This window comes from Camelus ferus, chromosome 2 (genome assembly GCF_009834535.1).
Source record: "Camelus ferus isolate YT-003-E chromosome 2, BCGSAC_Cfer_1.0, whole genome shotgun sequence".
Lineage (NCBI taxonomy): Eukaryota > Metazoa > Chordata > Mammalia > Artiodactyla > Camelidae > Camelus > Camelus ferus.
In genome coordinates, this window is record NC_045697.1 from 100,608,492 (window position 1) to 100,623,535 (window position 15,044).

General features: G+C 39.0%; 1 protein-coding gene across 4 annotated transcripts in view; it reads left to right on the forward strand.

Annotated features, from left to right (window-relative positions):
• Positions 1-10,265: 10,265 nt before the first annotated feature.
• The window catches only part of IL15 (interleukin 15), a 70,107-nt gene continuing 65,328 nt past the window's right edge, over positions 10,266-15,044 (forward strand). The window contains exon 1 of one of the 4 annotated variants that reach the window (XM_032464014.1): positions 10,266-10,446. The gene's annotated coding sequence lies outside the window, so the exon portion shown is untranslated. Of the gene's footprint in view, positions 10,447-10,807; positions 10,940-15,044 lie in introns of those variants that run through there. The other 3 variants (XM_006193545.3, XM_014566735.2, XM_032464007.1) reach the window with 3 other exon arrangements.

The window sequence follows — 15,044 nt, forward strand, 5'->3', positions numbered from 1 at the left end:
CTTTCACAGACCCTCAGAAAAAGTGTCTTGATAAGATGGCATACTTACTTGATTGGGCTGTTGAGAAGCGGGGCACATGATATTCTGCGATCCCAAGATCTGAAGGCTATTAAACATCAAATCATATAACAGAAACCTGGGCCATATTGAATTTAATATGGTGAGAACTCCTGACTACCACACAGCTGGCCTCATGTCAATTTGTTTATGCCAATGAAAACTTTTATCATGTAAATGATCTGTGAACACTTGGAAAGTAGGATTTGCTTGTCATTATTTTATAAATGTGGAAACTGCAGATGAAAATGGACTTGTCCAGGGTCACACAGAGATGAAATGGTGAATCCAGCATTTGAACTCACGTCTCTCTGTCTCTCTCTCTTCAAAATCCCATGTTCCTTATTATATACTTACTGCCTACCACTTGCCAGGCACTCAACTCGAACCGTAAAACCTGCCCCATAAGGTAGGGATTATTAAACATACAAACAAACATTCTGTGTTCTCTTCAATCTGTCTCAGCTCTAAGACATTTATCTGATTTTGGAGATGCTAATCACCGGAAAACTGATACCACCATCTAAGTGAGGAAACAGGTACACACCCAAAACAGAGAACAAACATGCTAATATACAAACAAGTGTGTTCAAGTGCAAAGGAATTATTTAATATGAATTGAAGTTAATATGGAAAGTCTTCTTGAAGGCGAACTCTCTTGAGAAAGCCTTTGAGAGAAGGGTTTGGGATACCGTGTCAAATACTAACCAGAAAAAGGGCTAGGGAAGCACATCTGAAGGGTTAGAAGTAGGAAGCAGCAAAATGATGTGTTCTAAACTATAATTATACAAGATGGTAAGGGGAGATGAAACTCAGTGGATCAACGAATGGGAGGCTTTTTAAATAAGGGCCTAAGGAGTCAGTATCTGATTTTATATAGAATCTTAAGGTTCAGCTCTGATTGCTGTCCAGTACGTAAAATTGGTGTTTGATCTTTTCTTTTCCTTTGCAAGTCAACATAGCACTTTCTCACCTATTTCTATGTTAATTCAAAAAGCTACCCAATAAATTATGTTTTATTCTTTATTTTGAGTCATTTTTTATTGAAACTTTGGGTGCAGGCATGTTTTTCCCCCCCATATTAAAGACTATTGAATTCAGACCACACAAAAAATCCAATGGCTCATTTATAAAGCAGAAATGTCCAAAGTTTCCCAGAAAAAAAAAAAGTTCATTTCACAGTTGCTTTGAAGTAATACCACAAGGTCATTTTAGTTGGCTGGGTTTTCCTACGGTTGTTTATTGATTCAGTCTCCAAACAAGCATATGTAAATCTGTATGTGTTTTACACAGGTGGAATTAAGAAAATGGCACTTCATGTATTTCTCCAGCTATCCATCCTTTTGTAATTGAAAAGAACAAATCTGACTCCATATTAGATCTGTTCCTTTGATGTTCATCCTGTGCTGCTTCCTGTGTTGTCATGCTGAGTGTCCATCTTTTGTAAAAGAATGTTGCCTATAGCCTGAAATATACAGGATAGCCCATTTTAAAGGCTCTGACCTCTAAGGGTATAACACTTTCCCATTCATACAGAGATAAAAAGTTGCAGACTAGAAAATAAGATTCGTCTTGCTGGACGTTTGCAGGAACACCATAGCCTGACCTACACGGACAGCTGCAAGAACAAAGGATTTCAACAGCAAGAAGTTTGTGACAACCAACCACATGCCCTCCCCTTTCTAGTATAAAAGGAGCCTGAAATCTGACTTGGGGGAAGATGATTCTCCAGGATGTTAGTCTGCCATTCTGTCAGTCGGCCAGCTTTCTGAATAAAGTCGTCATTCCTCGCCCCAACACCTGGTCTGCCGATCTTGGCCTGTTGTGCAGTGAGCAGAGCGAGTTTAGACGCAGTAACACTTTGGCACATTACTTAGTTCTTTGAACCCCACTTGCACCGTAGGTAAACTGGAGATAATGATCCCTATCTTGTTGTATTCAGTTTTAGGATGAAAAATGACGCATCTTAAACTGCCAGGTTATACTTGCCGTAGGATAGACAGCTGGTGAATAATACAGCCATTGTTCATCATTTATTGGCCAATCCTTAACTAGCTTGTAATATGCTAAGGAGGGTGAGGCTTTGCTCAAATATGGGCTTTGATGGGTTCAAATATTGGATTCACCACTTAATTTCTGTGTGATCCAGGTAAGTTTATCTCAGATTTTCAGTTTCTTATTGAATAAAGTGTCCCCTTTGGCCAGATTTAAAACTAGGCCCACATTAGCATGTGTAACAATTTAATATTTTCCACATTATATCATCCTGACATCGCAACAATACCTTGTCTCAGTGGATGTACATCTATGAGTTAAGTTTGTATGACTAATGGTGCCTACGTATATAGATCAGACTTTGAGACTTTAATTTCAGGCTTCCTTTTCTCTCTGTTTTTGAGTGCACAAGAATTAGCACACATCTGCCATGAAAAGTCCCACTGAACAATCATGGGGGGAAAAGCTAGTCATTTAAAATGACATTGTGATTTTTACCTAAAAGTAACTGTGATAGGAAATGCTAGCAAATAGGATTATCTGCAAGCCACTGTTTGCAGTTATATTAACCCACAAAATCAACCACCACCTGTTGTAAACTTCTCAATGGTAGCAATTATGGCATATATTTTCCCCTTGGAAAGGAGGAACTAGACCGTATACTTACTTCTGTATAATCTGTGCTATGTAGTAGATTCTCAGTGCAGACTTAGTAATAAAAAAAAAAAAAAAATGCTGGTGAAAGGCTGGTTTGGTAACATTAGTTTTAGGTCTGTCAAAGCCGATTTTGAATCCTCAGATCTTCGATTTCCCAAACTAAGCTTAGGTATAAATGCAAACAAACATAGATTTTAAAGGGAAGATTTGTATCTGTGGGGTTCAGACCAGCAAATGAAGCAGCAAAACTTCCAACACAATTTACATGCCATAATTATTCATGTAGCAATGAAAGCACTTCTGAACACCTTGCATACCTATTTCCAACACTTCTTTTATTTCACTGTGTTTGAGCATAGTGTCGATTTTGCAAACATAAAATTTTCCTTCGCCTGCACTAGAACCTCATTTCTTATTCATGTTTCAAAGGAAGAAAAAGGCCAACCCTCCCTTTTGAAAGTCATTTTTCAGGGAAATGCCCATTCACTGTTTTTGTGAGTTTCTGCAATCAATAGTAAACTATGACATACTTTCTTGGAATACAGCAGATTTTCTCTGTTATATTGGACAAGAATCCAAATACGTATTATATTACACTTATCTGAATTTTACTTTTTTGTTTCAACTATGTGAGCGGGTTTACTTCTGTGGTTTGCTTAATTAATACAGGGTTTATTGACAACTCTTTCTTATACTGGAATGATACTTGTTTTTAATATAACTTTATTGGAGATATTTTGGAACATAATCATTACTGTCAGTTTTAATTTAAGATCTACAAGTGAGGAATTTTAGTGATAGCCTTATCACTTTTTAAAGCATGTAGGGGAGGAAAAATAATTTTCCCTCTGCCCTTCTATGTTTTTGCCTGAGACTCACTCGTAATAAAAAAAACAGATAAACAAGAAAAGACAAACAAAAGTTTAATAATATATATACCTCCTGTACATATGGGAGATGCCCAAGAAAACCAAGTAACTCACTGAAATTACCCAGCCACCACCTTAAAATGTCGTCTCCAGCTAAAGACAAAAGAATGACGTGGTGGGGTCGGGTAGGGTGGGGGAGGCCAGTTATGGGAGGTTACCAGGAAAAGCACAATAAACAAAAGTGTGATGGTTATACAGATTTAAGTTCTCTAATTGATTCTCTAATTGATAAGAGTTTCTAGAATATTGGTCCTTCTCCACTTCCTGGTACAGAGAGGGAGACACCCTTAAAATGGAGATTTCCCTTATACATGTATATTTCTCTTATAAAAGGGTAACTAGTTGGTTTTCAGAGCTTTCCCTATGTCTGCTGTTTCTTATAAATAATCAGCTCAAGATAATCCTTACACCAAAGAGGCATATTCGGGGGGGGGGGGCAATATTAAACAGGAGATTTTTAGTAATTGGTTGTCATTTTTTACCTTAAAAAGAGAAAAAAGTTTATATTTTGATGAAACCCAATTATTTCACTTTTTTTCTTTTACAGGTAGTACTTTCTGTGTTCTGTCTAAGAAATATTTACCTACCTCGAGATTGCAAATCTCCTATGCTTTCTTCTGTAAGGTTTATGCTTTTAACTTTACATTTAGGTCTATGAACCACTTTGTGTTAATTTTCATGAATAACATGTGTTAGAAAATTGAAAATATATATATTTTGCCCCTAAAAAGCACAGTTGTTCCTATATCATTTGTCAAAAAAATTTTCCTCTCAATCTCTTACCTTGGCATAATTATCAAAACCAATTGGCTATATACGTGTGAATTTTTTTCTGGACTCTTTATTCTGTTCCTTTGATTTGTCTGTCTATCTTTATGCCATTACACATTGTTTTGGTCTTTGTAGCTTTACAGTCAGTGTTGATATATGGTAGTACAGATCCTCCAACATTGTTCTTTTTCAAAAGTGTTTTGCCTCTTCTAGGTTCTCTACAGTTGCATATCAAAGTTGGAATCTGCTCACTGAGTTGGATAAGAAAGCCTGCTGGGATTTGCACTGAATCTGGAGAATTAACATCTTAATAATTTTATATCATCTTCCAATAGATGAATATGGTATTTCTCCAAACGTTTAGATGAAGGGTTAACAAACTTTCCTGCAAAGGGCAAGGTGAGTATTTTAAGCTTTGATAAATAAAAATGGTCTCTGTTGCAACTTCTCAATTGCAAAAGTGGCCTTAGCCACATGTAAACAAATGGGAGTGGCTGTATTCTGAATACAAAAATAGGCCAAAGCAGCAAGCCCACCCTTGATTTAAGTTATTTTCATTTTCTGTCAGCAATATTTTGCAGTTTTCAGAGTAATGCTATTAATTTACTCTTCAGTATTAAATACGCTTCAGTATCTTATTCATTGCTGTATACAAAATATAATTTATGTTTATATATTTACCTTGTATCCTGCAAAAAATTCACTTTTAGTTACAGGAAATTTTTGTTTTCTCAGGAACCCATTGTCTACAAATAAGATAGTTTACTTATTGCCTTCTAGTTTTTATGACTTTTTTTCTTTTTCTTATCTTATTGAACTGCCTGGAATCTCCAGTACCAGCTGAATACAGCAGACATCTTTGCTTGCAGCTGATTTTAGGGGTAAGTCATTCATCTTTCACTACGAAGTAAGATACTAGCTGTACACTTCTTTGTAGATGCCCTTCATCAGGTTGAGGGAGCTTCCTTCTATTTCTAGTTTTCTAGTTTTTATCATGGCAGAATGTTGACTTTCGTCAAATACTTTTTCTCCTTTATTCAATTAATATGGAAAATGATATTGACTGCCTTTAAAATGTTAAACCAGCTTTGCATTACATAAATAATACTGTTTGTTCTTGATGTATTATTCTTTTTAAACATTGAATTAGATTTGCTAATATTTTGTGTTATTTTATGTTAAAAAAAGACTTCCACTGTAGACTTATCTTCATGGTAATATCTTGTTGGGTTTTAGTAGGATAATTCTGGTTTCATAAAATAAGTTGAGAAGTATTTCTTCCTCCTATATTCTTAAACAGTTTGTGTAAGATTGGCATTATTTTTCCTTAATTGTTCAATAGAATTTACTAATTAAGCCACACCTGTACCCTCTGCCTTTTTCTTCTGTCCTTTTCATTGTGAGTTTTAGATTGATTTCACAAACCATGTTGTTTGAGTATCTTAATTTGGTCTGTAAGCCTTTTTGTTATGATACTTATAGGATAGTGATTAGAGGCTACCATTTCATCAAGGTAACGTCCCGCACAACAGTTACCATAAGTAAAAAACCAATGATATTTTTATCAATGATTATGAGCCTTCTGTTGGTATAGCTGCCATATGTCAAGAGTGCTTCTGAAAATTGATTTTGATAAAGGTTTTGAAGAAAATTTAGTTAAAAATGCAATGAAAAGTGACTGTAGGATTAAATACATATATAAACCATAGAATTGTTATGTAAATTATCAAATACATATATAAACCACAGAATTAAGTTATGTAAATTAGCAAATTATTTCATGATAATTTCAAAGAGCTATTATGTGCATACACACATATACATACACATATATCTGTAAGTTCTCAGATTTTGATTCTAGCAAGAATTTAAAACTATGAAATGACAGGTGAAATTATTTTTGACCAAAAATAAACTCAACAAACATTTTTGGAGGGCCTATAGGGTGAAAATCAAAATAAATGTCAATTTAACTTGGCTGATGTAGATACATTATTGTGTTGACTTTGGTTCACACCGTTTTGTTAAAGTTATTACATATTACAACAAGTGCATGAATTTAAATTAGAGAACTCAAGCAGTATGTATTTTCCATATGTCAGGAAGTACATGTGATGAAAATAAAATCCCTTTTTACAGTTAGTCATTGAAATAAATGCCAACAAGATCCATTCATATTGTGTACGTTTATAATGTATACTTTCATTATATAATCTAAGTAAAGTAATTAATGTTTTTTGAACTAGATTTTGATTGATAAGTTCAGCTTTAAAAGACTGTTCAGAATAGTATTATTAGCACATTGAATTATCTCTTGGTTCTGTTTAAATCCCTTCTCCCCCCACCCAACTAAGTACCAAAATATTTAAGATACCATATACTTTTAAACATATTAAGAATTGACTATGCTATTATTTAATTATTTTAAGTTCATCTGCAGCTTGAAACTAGGTGTCCTTTCTCCTCCTTTGCCAAGGGCACACTCTGACACTGTAGTTGAAACAAAATCACCATCTCTAATGGGCATCAGCCAGAATGTGCCATCTACTAGTTGTGTTGTTTCTGACTTGCAGCAGCGCTCAGCCAGCCTGTTGTCAGTGACTTGACTCAGATAACCTATGCTCTTTGCGGGGCTGCAACCCTCACAGCAGTTTTATCACAGAAACACAATGAGATCAGGAAGCAGAAATTCAAGGAAACTAATTAGTTTCCTCCCTGGCCTTGGCTAAAGTTAAGCTAGAGCAAACAAATTTGGATTGAAAGATACTGCTTGAGAGTCAAAGGCTTTCCTCAGGAACTCTTTGTTCTAGAAGCAGTGGAGGGTGGTTGTCAATTTAGAGCTGGTAGAGAGTAAGGGTGTGACCTCAAGCCAGACCACCTGAGGTCAAATCCTTGCAGGGCCACTCAGTTGCATGTGAATTACAGGCAAGTTGTGACATTTTTCTGGACCTTGGTTTCTCTATCCGCAAAATGGAGATATAGTTCATATTTCATAGCATAGCTGTGAGGATTTCATGAGCAAATATTGAGCATCCAGGCACACAATGTAGGAGCTACAGAAGTATTAGCTAGTCTTGCTGTGCCACGGAGAAAGCAGTAACCTAGGAAGCTTTTGAAAATTTAAGTAATCTTTAAGAGGAAGGGTATCCCTCTATTGTCAGGACCACCAAAAAGACAGAGATGGGAAGCAATCTTGAGGTAAGGCTACATTTCAGGCATGCTTTAACCAAAATGGAAACTTGAGGAGTTCCTCCTGGCTATGTTTTTCAAAGACCAGAAGATCAACTTGTTCTTGGCCTGTGATTTGTTCCTTAGGAGGACCACAAATAAGGTCACAGTGACGGATTTTGAACACTAAGTCAGATGAGCTAACTTTCAGCTACTTCCACGTAGTCTCCAAAGCTATAGAAAACATTTATTAGTCATTTATTTTAAAGAGAACTAGCCAGTTGGCTAACATTGTCTTTGGAATGAAAAATCAGATATTAAAAACTTATTCAACTATGATTGTATTATTAATTTTTTAAATTCAAAGAAAGATTATTATGGTCACTTCTGTAAGGTTTAATTAATCTTTACTTCTTTCCACACTGTAATTTTATTAGTTGCCTTTAGGCAGTTTCAAATATTCCATCAATCTTGGTCTTTGCTTTTAATTTATACAGTGGAATTTACTTGTTCATTGGTGTGAGTAATTTTCAATATCTTGCCAAACGGCCTGTGGCAACTGAAAATACAAGTTGCATATGTTAGATTTCTCTGTCTGAGGCAGTGCAACAAAAACATTATGCTGAAAACCCAGCTTCATTGAATTGCAGGCATTTATATGACTAATTAAAAAACATTTTTTTTTTCCTGGAATGAAGAAAACAAATTTGGCCTACATATTCCAGAGTCAAGTGATAGAGCAAAGTCCATCTTATGGCTATAGTCAGTTTCAATTTCACTTTATTATCATGCATTTTATTTTATCTTCCCAAGCTGACTAAATGCTTTATATATTATTCAGCTCATTCTGTTCCAGAACTTACATGTATTAGAAGCTCAATCAATATTTATAGACCAATTTTTGTTATTCTTATGTCTTCAGATTGTACTCTAAAGCTTGGCTCTATGAAGAAAATTCCCATCAGTTTTACACTGTTGTGAAAACTTCTCCAGTAGCTCAGAAAATTCATGGTGGCCACATGTTAAAAGTGTGCTGTCAGACATTAATGCCCCTCAGCCTTGGGGACAGCAGAAGCCCCCAGGCTGGTGAGCCCTAGCTAAGAGTTGCCTCCTCTAGTCCTCCTAGGCAGCCCAGGTGAAGCAGGATCTGGGATGTGATGATGTGTCCTCTGGCTGCAGTGATACCTGGCTCTGCTAGTTGGTACTGAGTGTGGCCAGTGAGGGGCCTTACTGTCTGCACAACTACTTCAGCGACCACCTGCAAAGCACACAGCATCTGTAAGGGAGCTGAAAGAGATATAAGAGTTCACCTTGAAGGAGAGCCAAGAAGCACTGGAGCAGTTCAAGGTGAGGTGCAGACACAGATCCACTTCTCCATCACTAATGTCGATATTCACCTCTACACATACTTTAGTCCTTAGGGTGCTGCTATATCTGTTGCAGCAGAATCCAATCCAGCTGCAAAGCCTGATCTCATGATGCATACTCATGCTGCAAACCAGAGCTTCAGTGTATTGCTGTGAAAAAGTCTGACTGGATGTGACATCACTGGTATCATCACAAGAAAATGCAACATTCCATTGTCTTAGAAAAGAATGATTGCTTCATTTCTTTAAATATAATTTCCAACTATGGTAAAAGTTTGAAAGATTGTGAAAAAGTTTTTACTTTTTCAAATCTTACTTATTTTGTTGGTAGTAACTATCTAGAGTTCAGCCTTTTCATAAAAATATTAAATGATTTTATGTGGAACTTTATGCACATTTAATATTTAAACCATTTCTAATATTTTTTTTTATTTTTAGCATACACTTAAGGCAAAGAAAACTTAGTTAAATTATGTTTTACCAAGCTCCAGGGAGCTGTATCATTTTTTTTCCGTGACATGACTCTGAAAAATTTGGGCCAGCACCCTTCCATTAGGGATTTTCAGTGATTAACATGTGCACAAGGTTGTCCAAAGAGTTCAAGTGTTCCCAAAAACTGGACACGAGACTTTTTCTGCAGGCTCCGAGGCACGATCACTCAGCCTCAGAAAATTCAGTACCTTCTTTCAACTGTAAAATTCCACAGGAACATTTCACATGGTTCCATTGCAATGTTTTACACTGGACTACGCCCTATTTGAAAAAGCGGTCCGCTGACAGGCTTACTCCTTCAAGTCACTGACCCTCGGTGCCAACTGCCTTGGACCAAGTCGTTACCCAGCTGTCTTCCTCCAACGTTGTCTTTAGTAAGACTTCAGAGCCGCCTTTCTTATAAGCCTGCGGGGCGGGTCAAAGTCTGGAGTAGCTGCCCACCCTGATCCGACACAGTTTTTTTCCCTTTCCTCTGGGCGACTTGGGGCCGCGACCAGTCTCCAGCCTTGGCTCGGGAAGCCTAGCATTCCATGCGGGGCACCGTGGAAGTGGCAGGTGGGCTCAGGGCCACCTCCTCATGACTACTCTGCAGGGTGCGTTAGAAGGGCTAGGCCAAGGCCAGGGCCACTGTCCCCGCGAGGCAGCGCCGGCGCTCCCAGACCTCCTCCCTCTTGCCCTCCAGGCCCTGCGCCCCCTGGGCATCGCAGTGGCCGACACCTTCCAGGGGGCGGGGAGCCACGACACCTGGGGCAGTCGTCCAAGAGCCGCTGCCACCCGCCCCTCCCCCAGCCTCATGGGGGTGTTTATCTTCGCCTCTCCTCCTCGCTATTTTCTCTTTCACTTTTCTTTTCGCTGGGGGCTGGGACGCCCTGGGTTCCCGGCGCCCAGGGAACCCCTGCTGTCTCGCTGGCAGCCGCAACAGTCCGACGTCGAGAAAGGGAGCCGGGTGACCGCGCCCGCCCGGCTGCGCTGCCTGCCGCCCCCTACCCTGCAGCCCGGACTCGATGGAGGTACAGAGCTTGGCTTCTCCGCTCTGGGAAGGGAGGTGGTGGTGGTGGCAAGGGCGAGGGAACTTTCCCCGAAAGCCTGCGCCTCGGACCCCTGCCAGCTCTGGCCTGACCCACCCGTCTCCCCCCGACCGGCGGCCGGTCCGGCCGCCCCGCCCTCTTATATGACCGCGACTTCGGTTTTCGGCTACGCTACGTGCAAAGGTGTTTTCCCCTTCTGACCCTTTATTCCTGTCGTGGGCTCTCCTCGCTTCCAGCAGAGCACAGATTGCTCGTCCACTTGCGGGTCCCGCGCGGTGCCGCCGAGCGCTGCGCTTTTTCCGAGTCGGCGGCTGCGCAGGGCGGCGTGCGCTCCACCGGCAACGCGCCGGCCGGCGGAGAGGGAGGGACGCGCGCCTCGCTGTCCCCGCTGATCTGCCGGGTTCGGAGGAGGCGAGGTCTCACTGCACAGAGCGCTGAGTTCTGCACCTCGTGGAGCTCAGAAAGTTCAAGAAAGGTACTGCAGCTCCCCGCTTCTTTCTGCCTCCCTCCCAAACTCCCCGCCGGCCTGTGCCAACTCGTGTGTGAGCCCGCTTGTCTGACTCGACCATTGTTAGCAAAATCAAATTACCCTCCTCTTTTTCGTTCTGGACACTTACCTTACTTGGGAGCGGAATTTACAGGAATGGTCATCGTTTGACAGTCAGGCTGAGCTTCTGTTGTTTCCAGAAAATCAGTGCTAGAAATTGGGAAGAAATGCAGGAGACTCGTATTGCATTGGAATTATTATTCAAGGTTGCTTTAAAATCCAGTTAATTTTTTCAAGTGTTACTGAGATTGCATGTTCCAAAAGTATACAATATATTTGAATTTAATTAATAATATATTGAATTTAACTTCAATTTCCATGCATTTAAAATTTTGTCAACTTCAGAGTCTGTGTAAAGCAAGGTTAATTCTTAGATGATGCTTATAAACAGATTCTTAAATAGAGTGAGCAGAAGTTTTGAAACTGGAAGTAAAGTGGTTGTCACTCGCTATTTACATTATGTTTTGAAAAGCTACTTTCTAATGTTATGACACTGGTGATGGCATCTCCTTGTAACTGATAGACATCCTTATCTTGTCAGTGTGCCTGAAGAGGCTTTTTTGACCTATTGAATAAACAGATCAGGTCTAGGTGGTTACAGCATCCTACTATGCAGAAGATGGACTGTTCTGTGGAAAGCATCCAGGTACAATATACATTAAATTTTGAACTCCTGTCATTTCACTAAAAAGCAGTGTGGTGGGCATGGTAGACAGAGGCAGGAGGTACAAAGGAAAGGACTAAAGACAAAGTAGTAGCCATTTGAGATTTAAAATGAGGAGAACATTTTAAATTTTACTCAAAGTTAGAATACTAGAAAACTCTGAAGGTTTGTTCTGGTTGTGTTTTAATGTCACATCCTCGTATTTCCCCTTACATTTTCTCCTTTCAGAGTTTTCATCATATTCAGAATGGCCTTTCCAGCAGTACCATCCGCTCTGTGACAGAGAGACAGACAGGGGTTAGTTTGGTGGCTGGTCTGGAACTTGTGATAGGCAGAGTGTTCCTATACTTTCAGATTCAGTGTTTTCTGCTGATATGGAGTGGAAACTCCAGAACCTGATTTGAAGCTATAGTTCTGGAATTAGGAATTTTCCTGCAGATTACTGGTGGGTTAAGGAAAACAATTTGCTGCTTTTTGTTTTAATCCATGAAATTAGTGTGTAGATGTCAACAGCTGTATCACAAGACATAATGTTTGTCAATGAAATGCATGTTTATAAACTTCTTTGGAGGATGCGGGAAAACAAGGGTGTAAAATTGTTTGAAATAGAATTTGATAACTGGAGAGTTTTAAAACCTAGAGGATCCTCCCTCTCAGGTTTGCTGGCCCTGGGTGGACTTCAGGAAGGCTGTGAGTGAAGCTCAGAAAAGTTACATGAAGGGGATTTTTCTGAGGAAAATACCTGTAACTCTAATAAGCTTTTTAAATACATCTCAACTCTTAAACGATTTTTTAAACATTTGAAAAGTTAGAAAGCTGCCCTTTCTTCCTCTCTCTTTTAAGAGTTTACTGTTTTCTTCGTTATGTAACTATTCTTTTGAAGGTTAGTTAATGATAATACAGAGAGTAGGATTTTAGCCCACAACTTGAACTGTGAGAAATAGTGAGTCATAACCGACACTTGCTGAGTTCTTCTTACATAGCAGACATTATTCGAAGTATGTGTGTATTTTCAAAAGTTGTCATCATAAACTTATGATGGTGTTGGGGACTGTATTTTATAACTGAGGAAATTGAGGCTTAGAGTAATGTAATTGAATAACTTCCCCAAAGTCACAGAGCTAGAAAGTGGTAGAGTTGGAATTTAACCCCAAACAGATCTAAGATCCCTGGCACTTATGAATGGAGATGTTATCTCCATAGAAACAGTTCCTGCAATTGGACAGTGACAATCAACCCCTATTTCATTTTGAGGCAGAGTGATATAATGATAGAATGTTGGTTTTAAAGTAATACTTATGGGGTACTTGTATTGTTATTATTAGTTATATATTTAAAGATTATCTTTATGATCAAATAATATTCACAGGAGTTTCTATATATGCTTGGCTCCTTGCAGAAAAAAATTTTTATGGTTCCTGAATGAAAACATTTGTCCAGTTTACATAGTTTTTGCTGATGGAGTTGGACAAATAGTAGGCAAATATGAATTGATCTGTAAGTTTGTATTTATCTATCTAACTGTCTATCCACCCATCCATCCAAGTCAAAGGCTGGGATTCGTGGAGAGATCAGAAGATTCTCACATATCACAACTGAGGTGCTGTAGTCAAGTATTTGGGAAGTCCCCTTTTCAGAAGATTTCATGGTCTGAGGGTCGGCAAGAAGCCAGCTTCTTTCTTTAGTTCAATATTTACTCTTAGATTTATTTACTTGGTGGTTACAGATTACTGCGTGAGCCTGTTGAGGGTGAACATTCCTTCTGTGCTCACTGCTGTCCGGTTTTGTGGATTGGATGAAAAACTCCATAGGAGAGTTGAGAGAACATTTGTGGGTTCTGCTGGTAGTGTTTACTACTATTTAATGGTGAATTTTATTAATTCATTATAACCAATTTTTCATATATTATTATTTATTAATTTGCTGTATGTCAAGGAATGTTACTCTTTAGAAAAAAAGTTATTCAGTGCTGGTATCAGAAATAGGAAATAAGAAACTCTTTGCCTCAGTTCAATATAAGGATATTATTGGTATGCATTTTCTACCTGGAGGCAGGGTATTATATACATGTATTTTCCAGTGTTTCTTCCCACTGTGAATCTGGTGGTGCCTGGCAGGTCATTGTTAGGGCAGAGACTGAATATAGACCACATAAAAATGCGTTTAAAAAAACTCTGGATGTTTACTAGCTGGTCGTGTTCAAAGACTGCATAGTTGTTTCTTTTCCAAACCCTGACAGGAGAGTGACAAAGTATTTTGTCAAATAAAGGAACTGAAACTGAAAATGACCCCAGAAGAGAAAAATATGATGGCTGTAAGATTGGTGGTGGTGGTAGGGGAGGCAGGGGAAGAAGCTAATTATCATAATGACACTAAAGGAGCCCAGTGACACAGTCAGTGATCCCTTTTATCACTGAAGTCTCCTCACCGGTTCTTTTGCTCATGTAACTCTGATAAAAATTTGAGAGAAGAAATACGTTGGCCTTTGAACAACAGGGGTTTGAACTGTGAGGTCCACTTCTAGGCAGATTTTTTTTCAACAGTAAGTCCTGCAGTACTATCAGAAATCAGGGGTCGGCTGAATCTGCGCATGCAGAATTGCGGTTGCAGAACGGCAGGTGCGGAGCCGCGGATACAGGGGAACCAGGACCTCTAGTAAATTACAGCAGATTTTCCACTCAGCAGTGTTGGCGCCCCTGCTCCCTCTGATTGTTCAAGGCTCCGCTGTACCCTTTGCACACTGTTGGCACTGACCTCTAAAATTTTCAAATAATTATTTTTAATTGAACATTTTGCTTAGATATTTCCAACTTCTTTGATCTCCTTACTCCACAGCAACAAAGATAAGTACATACATTGAGATTTAATTTTTTAGCAGAATAAGTGTATTGTTTAAAATCATTCTTTATGTTATTTTAAGTGTTACTAGTACACAGTTAACCAGAATAACCCACTAGCCTTTGATAAGTAATCATCAACATAAAACTAAACTATATTGGACGTGTATATATGGACGTGGATGTAGGTAGTGCTGATATCACTGCTTTGATGAAAGAAGGGAGCTCTAATATTCATTTTAACACCTGTCCCTCCCACCTTGGAGGGCCAAAAGTGCAGAGTAGGATTCTGGATTGGGAGAGAGATACGCCTCTCTTTTGTAAAATGAGAGAAGGATAATTACGAAAGGGGAAGTGGGAAAAGAGAACTTGCTAGAAATCTGCTTGCCTCAGACACATTTCAGGCACATAATTTATGAAAAGGGGTTCCTATGGAAGTAGCGGATATGGAAGTTCATTTCTTTGGAACTCTCGATAGTCACGCAGATCGTGGAAAGTTGTGGGGGTTCCCCAGGGTTGTTTGCTCCTCACT